The following is a 10307-nucleotide window of genomic DNA, read 5'->3' on the forward strand; positions in this document are numbered from 1 at the left end:
TCTATTATCCAATGTCTCTCTGCAGCTGTTGTTCCTTTCTCATTGGCATTCAGAAAATTCAAAGTTAGAAGAGCATTATGCAGTCTATTTCTGGGGGGTTTTGTTACCCATTTCTGTTTATTTAGCATATCCTTTAGAGTTCTGTTTGATCTTTCTATAACTGCTTGACCTGTAGGATTATGTGGTATGCCTGTAATATGCTTTATATTGTAATAAGCAAAAAACTGTTTCATTTTAACAGAGACATATGATGGAGCATTGTCAGTTTTGATTTGTGCAGGTATACCCATGATGGCCATAACTTCTAGCAAATGAGTGATTACAGAATCAGCTTTTTCAGAACTCAGAGCAGTTGCCCATTGAAATCCTGAATAAGTATCGATAGTGTGGTGTACATATTTCAATTTTCCAAATTCTGCAAAGTGAAACACGTCCATCTGCCAGATTTCATTTCTCTGAGTACCCTTTGGGTTACATCCTGCTGGTATTGGTGTCTGATTGTAGAAGGAACAAGTAGGACATTTCTTTACTATTTCTTTGGCTTGTTGCCAGGTTATGGAAAAATCCTTTTTTAAACCTTTACTATTAACGTGATGTTTTTTATGAAATTCTGAGGCCTCCAGCACATTTCCTATCAATAATTTATCAATCTCATCATTGCCTTGTGCTAGAGGGCCTGGAAGACCAGTATGGGATCGAATGTGAGTTATATATAAAGGATGATTCCTTTTCCTGATTGTATCTTGTAATTGAATAAATAGTGAAGTTAATTCTGAAGCATCAGGGATAAATTCTGCAGTCTCAATATGTAACACCACTCTTTCAGCATACTGAGAGTCAGTTACTATGTTGAGAGGTTCTGAAAAATCCATTAATACCAACAGAATAGCATACAATTCTGATTTTTGAACTGAATTATACGGACTTTGAACCACTTTACTTAAATTTTCTGATTTGTAACCTGCCTTTCCTTCTTTGTTGGCATCTGTATAAAATGTACGAACTCCAGATATTGGTTTTTGCCGTACAATTCGAGGCAAGATCCAATCAGCTCTCTTTATAAGATCAATTCTATTGCTTTTGGGATATTTGCTGTTAATTTTTCCCAAAAAATTACTGCAAGCTCTTTGCCAAGGTTCACTTTCTGTCCATAATTTTTCAATGTCTTCCTTAGTTAATGGTACGACAATTTCTGCTGGGTCTATGCCTGCTAATTGACGAAGTCTCAATTTTCCTTTGTAAATCAAGTCAGAGATTTTTTCCACATAAGTTTTTAATTTTTTATTTGGTTTATTTGGTAAAAATATCCATTCCAATATAATATCTTCCCTCTGCATTAATATTCCAGTACGAGAATGCCTAGAAGGTAAAATAACCAAAATGCAATCCAGCTTTGGATCAATACGATCCACGTGTCCTTCATGCACTTTCTTTTCTACCAAGGCTAATTCTTTCTCAGCTTCAGGTGATAATTCTCTTGGACTATTTAAGTCCTTGTCACCTTCTAAGGTTTTGAACAAATTAGTCAGTTCATCATTTTTTACCCCAACAATAGTTCGTAGATGAGAAATATCTCCAAATAATCTTTGAAAGTCATTAAGAGTCTGTAGTCTATCTCTCCGAATTTGCACCTTTTGGGGTCTAATTTTTTGTAGCTCTATTTTATATCCTAAATAATTAATAGAATCTCCTCTTTGTATCTTTTCAGGAGCAATTTGTAATCCCCAGCAAGGCAAAATTTTCTTTACTTCTTCAAACATTCTTTCTAAAGTATCTGCATTTGAGTCAGCTAGTAAAATATCGTCCATATAATGATAAATTATAGATTTAGGAAATTTTTTACGTATCACTTCCAATGGCTGTTGTACAAAGTATTGGCACAGAGTTGGGCTATTCAACATTCCCTGTGGGAGGACCCTCCATTGAAATCTTTTAGCCGGTTGAGAATTATTATAAGTAGGTACTGTAAAAGCAAATCTTTCTCTGTCTTTTTCTTGTAAGGGTATTGAAAGGAAACAGTCTTTTAAATCAATAACTATGAGAGGCCATCCTTTTGGTAACAGAGTAGGCAAAGGCATCCCAGATTGTAGAGAGCCCATTGGCTGAATTACTTTGTTAATTGCTCTAAGGTCTGTTACCATTCACCATTTACCAGAGTTCTTTTTAACAACAAATACAGGAGAATTCCAAGGGCTGGTTGATTCCTCAATATGCTGAGCATTTAACTGTTCTTCTACCAGCTCTTCTAAAGCCTGGAGTTTCTCTGTTGTTAAAGGCCATTGCTGGACCCATACAGGCTTGTCTGTTAACCATTTTAAAGGTAGAGCTGTTGGTGTCTTTGGAAGATCATCAGTTATTGTGCCCTGTTCTTGTATAATATGGATGGCTGGTGACCACTCATTTGAACAATATCTTCTAATATTTCTCTCAGTAACATGTGCTAGTTTATGATTTGTTTCTGAGATTGGAGGGATGTTAATCTGAGTATTCCATTGTTGCAACAAGTCTCGACCCCACAGGTTCATAGTTATGTTAGCCACATATGGTTTTAATTTTCCTCTCTGTCCTTCTGGACCTATACATTCGAGCCATCTTGCACTCTGTTTCACCTGAGATAATGTCCCAATTCCTAACAGTTGAACGTTTACCTCCTGAAGAGGCCAAGTTGGATGCCAAAATTCTGGTGCAATTATGGTAACGTCCGCACCTGTGCCTACCAGACCAGACAACAAAACACCATTTATTTTTATCGTTAATTTTGGTCTTTGTTCATTAATAGAAGTTTGCCAAAAATTTTTCTTTATGTTTTCTCCTGAATTTTCTATTCTCTCTGTTTCATCAACTTGACCAGCATGATTTATTCCAATAGGCATTTGGTTATTTAATCGCTCTCCAGAGCAGGCATTTCCTCTATGGCTGCAGGAAAGGTTTGAACTGGATTTGCAATGGGGGCCTGCACGAGGCCCCTCTGGGAGTTTCCCGAAGACTGAGGCAAAGGATTACCCTGTCTGTCCTTTGTTGATCTACATTCGTTGGTCCAGTGTTTTCCCTTACCACACCTTCTGCATACTCCAGAAGGAAGGGGCATTCTGTTGCCATTGTTCCTTGAAGAAACATTGTTTCTGGGAATGACCTGTCTACAGTCCCTTTTCAAATGTCCTTGCTTTCCACATCCAAAACATCTAACACTCCTCAAACCTTTTGAAATTACTTCTCCTACCCATGTATCATCATGCTCATCAGCTTCAACATTAATTGTTTCTCTGATCCAATCTTCCATAGGTGCAGATCTTGCCCTTAATGGCCTGATTATTCTTTTGCATGCTGCATTCGCATTCTCAAAGGCCAAAGATTCAATTATTGCCTTACCAGCTTCTGAATCAGAGACCATTCTCTTTACTGCTGAAGCCAGTCTTTGTAAAAAATCTGTAAAAGACTCTTTTGGGCCTTGCATCACCTTTGTAAATGACTCAGATTTTTTTCCTGGTTCCTCAACTCTGTCCCATGCATTCAAGGCTGCCGTTCGACATAAAATTAGGGTTTGGACATCATGTAAACATTGTGTTTGTACTGAAGCATATTGGCCTTCTCCAATAAGCTGATCCTGGCAAACTTGTATTCCTTTATCCCTCCATTGTTTTTCTATGTTTTTAGCCTCCTCCTTAAACCAGGTCAGAAATTGAAGTCTCTGGCTGGGTTCCAGAACACCTTGTGCAAGGTCCCGCCAGTCCTGTGGTACTATCCTATTATATGTTGACCAAGAGTTTAACATTTGCTTTACATATGGGGAATGCATGCCATAAGATACTATTGCCTCCTTAAACCTTTTTAAATCCAACATTTCAATTGGAGCCCAAATATTTTGTGTAGCCATTTGATCAGGCATCTGCTGTACGGTTACAAGATAAATTAAGGGTGACTGTGAAAACAGGCTTTCTTTCTGCAACCTTATGATCCCGACTTGAAACAACTTCACTGTTAATTTCTTCTGTCTGAATTTTTACAGGTTTAACAAGTTCTTCTAAAGCTGTTATCCTGGCACTTAAATTGACTATCTTTTTAAATATTAAAATGTGGATTAGTATAGTGATAAGCTGCATAATTCCACCAATACTAATATTATATAGTTGTTCCATTATCAGACTGCCTAAAATTTCAAACAAAAACCAATTTTCTTCCAATGTACACATAAAACCCATTTGTTTTTTAATGTGGAAAAAATTCTCTTTTAGATAGTTTCCTTTAAAATATCTGATATGTTATGACTTACCAAATCTGCGTAGAACAGTAGAAATCCAAGGGGATTTCCAAAGCAGCCACCTAGTGTCCCAGGTGTAAATCCAGAGAGAGAGAGAGAGAGAGAGAGAGAGAGAGAACGCACAAGAAAGCGTAGGCGGCTAAAGCTTAAATCCAGCCACGTGTCCCCTCTTGTGCCGAGTCAAGGCTTGGGTCTGGCTTCCTTAAGCTCCGACCACATGCGTTGGTTTTACAGGCAGGGCCCTGTTCGGCAGGGCAGGTCTGAGTTGTTTGTAGCACCGGCTTTAAGCAAGCTGCTCACAGACCTAGGCCCGGGCTAGAAGCTGCCACCCGGACTAGGAAGCCGGCAGCTCAGACTAGGAAGCCGGCAGCTCGGACTAGGACTCTGGCTGCTTCCTGCCACTTCCTGCCGCCGCCTGCCGCCCTTGCGGGAAAGCGGACCTGCCGTCAAGCCAAGCGGTTTTTAATGGATTCTTGTCACGTTGGGCGCCAGATATTGATGTAACTAACCGTCTTATTAAATAAGAAACACAGAAACAATGTAAAGGAGAAAGCCGAGAGGTCAGAGCTCAAAGCTAAAATCTCACCCTTCCGCCTGTGGTGTCCCAGCTTCCCGAAAGAGACCTACTTCCTGTCTGTTCATTTTTTTTATAGTATGTTGTTCTGCCTTCTCATTGGTTGTAAACCCAAACACATGACTGCCTCATCACTGTCTGAATGTACAGCCCCCTAGGTCTTAAAGGCATATGTCTCCAATGCTGGCTATATCCCTGAACACACAGAGATTTATGGGATTAAAGGCGTGTGCCACCACCGCCACACTCTTGCTATGGCTCTAATAGCTCTGACCCCCGGACAACTTTATTTATTAACATACAATCAAAATAATATTTCAGTACAATTAGATTACCACCACAGAACTGAGTAATTTGTTCAAAACCTTAGAGGGTGACAAGGACTTAAATAGTCCAAGAAAATTATCTGCTGAAGCTAAGAGAGAACTGGCGTTGATGGAAAAGAAAGTACAGGAAGGACATGTAGATTGTGTAGATCCAAAGCTTGATTGCATTTTGGTTATTTTAGTCTCTCAGCATTCTCCTGTAGGAATTTTAATGCAGAGGGAAGATATTATATTGGAATGGATATTTCTGCCAAATAAACAGAGTAAAAAATTAAAAACTCTTGAGCAAAAGATCTCTGACTTGATTTTAAAAGGAAAATTGAGACCTCATCAATTAGAAGGAATAGACCCAACAGAAATTGTTGTACCTTTAACTAAGGAGGACATTGACAAGTTATGAGCAGAAAGTGAACCTTGGCAAAGAGCTTGCAGTAATTTTTTGGGAAAGATTAATAGCAAACATTCCCAAAAACAGAATTGAACTTATAAAGAGAGCTAATTGGATTTTGCCTCTCATTGAATGGAAATACCTACATCTGGAGCTCATATATTTTATACAGATGCAAACAAACAGGGAAAGGCAGGTTACAAATCAGAAAATTTAAGTAAAGTGGTTCAAAGTCTTTATAATTTGGTTCAAAAATCAGAATTGTATGCTATTTTGTTGGTATTAATGGATTTTTCAGACCCTCTCAATATAGTTACTTATTCTCAATATGCTGAAAGGGTGGTCTTACATATTGAGACTGCAGAATTTATCCTTGATGAGTCAAAATTAATTTCACTATTTATTCAGTTACAAGATATAATCAGAAATAGGAAGCAGCCTTTATATATAACTCACATTTGATCCCATACAGATCCCGTACAGCTGAGATGATCCAGTTTCACAGACTACTTGAACAAGGACTTGAGATAAGCCCTGAGCTTTGGCATTATGCAGAGACGGGACAACAAATAATATAGCTACCTCTCCTGGAACTTGCCAATTAACCAAACTTTTTTCTTTTCAGAATCCCCTAAAGATGCCTTTGCCCACAAACAGCAGGAAGTAATTTTAAAAACATGATGCCCATATTCCCAAAAGGTGGGGCGGGTGGTTTTTGTTCTTTCAATGGGTTTCAGATTTGGGATATTGTCATTGTTTATAATGGTTGGTTACAAGCTTTTAATTGATAATGATCAGAGGGGGGAAGCTAAACAAAGGATATTAGATTCAGGGTTCTTATTTTTAAAAAAAGAAAGAAAAAGAAAAAAGAAGATATAGATAAGCGGTAGATTATGGAATCTACTCTGGAAAAAAAGATATAAAAATAATAGAATAAAAGGGTAGATTATTAAATCTACTCCAAAGAGGAAAAAAGGGAAGATATAAAATGATAAGATAAAAGGTAGATTATTAAATCTACTATGAAAAGAAAAAAGAGAGAATATGGATATGATAAGATAAAAAGATTATTGAATCTACTTTTATAAATGCACTACTTGTTTTAAATATTTTACATTGTATTGGATTTTTTATATTGTATATAAATTTTTTATTGGACTCACCAAAATAGGATAAATAATGAAATTTTTGTCTGAATTTGTCAAATGTTAATGGACTAGACATTGTTAATATATATAATGGAGGGTTTTTTGTCTGAATCTGTCAAATATTAATGGACTAGACATTGTTAATGTAATTCTTGACTGTATATATTGTGTATACTTATTGGATATAGTTATAAGCATCTTTTATTATCTTAAACAAAAAAGGGGAAAAGTGGTGATACTATGTCCCACAATATATTGTGCACCCTAATAAACTTATCTGGGGTCAGAGAACAGAACAGCCACTAGACAGACATAGAAGGCAGAAAATGGTGGCACACATACCTTTAATTCTAGCATTCCAGATGCAGAGCTCCATCCGGATCTTTGTGGTCTCGAGGCCACACTGGAAACTGAGCCAGGCATAGTGGCACACACCTTTAATCCCAGGAAGTGATTGCAGGACACAGAAAGGTATATGAAGGAGCTAGAGGCTTTTAACCTTTAGACTTTTAGCAGCAGTTCAGCTGAGATCTATTCAGAGGCTTCCAGTTTGAGGAAACAAGATCTGCTGAGAAGTTGAGGCTAGCTATGGCTTGTTCTGCTTCTCTGACTGCTGTGGGATGGTCTGTATGTTAAATTGCCCTGACTGGTCAATAAATAAAACACTGATTGGCCAGTGGCCAGGCAGGAAGTATAGGCAGGACTAATAGAGAGGAGAATTGAGGGAACAGGAAGGCAGAGAGAGACACTGCCAGCCGCCGCCATGACAAGCAGCATGTGAAGATGCCGGTAAGCCACGAGCCATGTGGTAAGGTATAGATTTATGGAAATGGATTAATTTAAGATATAAGAACATTTAGCAAGAAGCCTGCCATGGTCCTACAGTTTGAAAGCAATATAAGTCACTGTGTTTACTTGGTTGGGTCTGAGCGGCTGTGGGACTGGCGAGTTACAGAGATTTGTCCTGACTGTGGGCAAGCCAGAAAAACTCTAGCTACATCTGACCTTTCAGTGTACATCCCAATACCTGACTCTGGGTTTGTTTTTATTAATAAGACCTTTTTAAGGTTCATGCTACTCTCCATTGCTTTGTTAAGTGGGGCTCCCCAACAGAGAATTAATCATCTGGTAGGTTAACTTGTTGAACACTAGTTTTCATCTGCTGTATACTCCCATGGCCCTTGGCAAAAAATTAATTCCAAATTGATTCCAGTTTTATTATGAGATTTTAGGTTTTTGTAATTTTATCAAAGTATAAACCTTTAAATAAAAGCTTAGGAGAAAATTAAGTATCCAGAGCTAAAGAGTTCAAAAGCAAAATCCATTTAAAATAATTAACTGAGCTTGATCAAAAACTTCAAGACAAATACTTGTACTCAATGTTTAACACAGGGCCTTGCACATTTTAAACATGCACTCTACCACTAAGCTATATTTCAATCCTGTAAACCAAAAATTTTCAGTCCATGAAGGAGGCAAATAGATGTATGATACAGGCTAGAAGAAAATACTAGAAGTCATGGATTTCATAAAGGACTACAATCTACAGTACACAAGTAAGCCTTAAAATTTAACTATAAAAAAATCTAATTGGAAATCTGACAAGATCATGAAGAGACATTTCACTAAATAGGAGTTATAGATAGGAAATCAACAAATGAAGGTGTTCAACATCATTAATTATTAAAAAACACTTACTAAAGCTACAATAAGACATCACTACATTCCACCCAAAGGGCAAAAATAACAAACAGTGGCATACCAAATTGCAGTAGGATACAACAAAAGGGGCTCATTAATGAATTTTTGGTAGGTTTAACCACTCTGGAAAAGAATTCCGAAGTTTCATTAAAATCAAAATATGCAAGTATTATACAAAGAGCAAATGTAGTCCTGAAAACTGAATAAAATGAAATACACTAATGAAAATTAGCAGAGGAGTGTGCAGTGGCTGGAGATCCATTGCTGTTGTAGCAAGCTGCTGCTGTCATGATGCTCCAGGGGTCTCTGGTGGCCAACTAAGGCTAATAGTTCAAGGAGACCATTGAGCTGAATCATCCAGAAGGTAACAACAAGGGTCAAAGTGACTTTCTTGGACAAGCAAGTGCCTGATGCCAGTGTACAAGAGATAGATTGGACCCTGCTGTAGAAACATTGCTAGGGCATCATCTTGGGTGCCCTCAAATTCCCATGAACCTCTTCATTACATACATGACAATACATACAGACAATACCATCTCCATCTTCCTGACTATGATGGTGTATCTAGTGGCCTAGCCACCCACTCAAACACTAACAGCCATTTTAGCCACTGTCAATATGTTGAAGATTTGAAGTCAGAAGTTTCTTCAGAGATTGGTCTACCTCATTGGGAACCAGAAGGGCTTAGCATTGGCTATTTGTAAGTATTAATACATGGAACTATTGCTGACATATGTATCATATTAGCTAGCCTAAATTGAACCCAGAGAGAATGCAGTTCAGAGGGTGGGGATTAGTTTTGTGAACCTTGAGAAAGCAGTATCTCATACCTACTTATATGGGCCTCATTTACATCCTGCTTAAGCCCCTGGCTCCAAAGTATAGTCACTCAAATGAAGTGTCCAGTACTGGGATTAGGTTACATCTAATTGAGTTGTTGGCCAAAGGTGTCCCATGGAAACGCCCAAACAACCCAGGCTGTTGCCAAGACTATAGGTTGCTCTTTACAAACTGAGGCAAGGCTCCATTGCTGAAGACAACACCTACACAATTCACTGAATATGGAGAAGTTGATCTAGTGCCTATATAGAGCTTTCACTCCTATGTGCTAGCATCTTTGGTACAAAAAGGTACTCTTCATGTTACCAAAGGAAAAATGTAAATGCCAACCCAATCATAAATGCTCGCATCCTGTCCCACCCCTTGGGGACCTGCCCTTGGTCCTGATATAAAGCCTTTTTCCAAGAAAAAACCCTCCTTTCTTCTTCTTCTTTTCTTCTTCTTCTTCTTTTCTTTTCTTCTTCTTCTTCTTCTTCTTCTTCTTCTTCTTCTTCTTCTTCTTCTTCTTCTTCTTCTTCTTCTTCTTCTCCTTCTCCTCCTCCTCCTCCTCCTTCTCCTTCTTCCTCTTCTCCTTCTCCTCCTTCTCCTTCTCCTCCTCCTCCTCCTTCTTCTTCTTCTTCCTCTTCCCTTTTCTCCCTTTCACACTGTGAGGTGTGCACACTTCCACTTTCCCTCTTTCCCTCCACCATCACTTTTCCTACTGGAGGACCACTGAGACTCTTCACCCTATCAGTAAGATTCCTCCCTTCCCTTCTGGTCATTTTCCATGAGTGAGGATTCATATCTTCTCTACTGTAGTTTCTCACCTTTTGACCTTGCCCCAAAGACACGGTACCAGGCACCACACATCTTGGGCTTTCAGGCCCCTGGCCCCTGTTTCTATGTGATGTCATATGGCAACAGCTTGTGCCCGCTCAGTCCATGGCCCACAGCCTTTAGATGATCATCCACTGGCTATCTTGAGTCATTATTTGTCTTCACTGACCCTCTGGGATGCTGGAAGTCAGTTTGTTGGACCTTCTACCTTACTGTGGAAAATGTGTCTACTACCTAACCTCTATCCCATCTCTAG

General features: G+C 38.6%; 1 pseudogene; it reads left to right on the forward strand.

The window, feature by feature from the left end:
• The first annotated feature begins 8683 nt into the window (after positions 1 to 8683).
• Positions 8684 to 9200, forward strand: LOC121828251 (ER membrane protein complex subunit 4 pseudogene; annotated as a pseudogene).
• The last annotated feature ends 1107 nt before the right edge of the window (positions 9201 to 10307 follow it).

Source organism: Peromyscus maniculatus, chromosome 3 (genome assembly GCF_049852395.1).
Source record: "Peromyscus maniculatus bairdii isolate BWxNUB_F1_BW_parent chromosome 3, HU_Pman_BW_mat_3.1, whole genome shotgun sequence".
In the NCBI taxonomy this organism is placed as follows: Eukaryota; Metazoa; Chordata; class Mammalia; order Rodentia; family Cricetidae; genus Peromyscus; species Peromyscus maniculatus.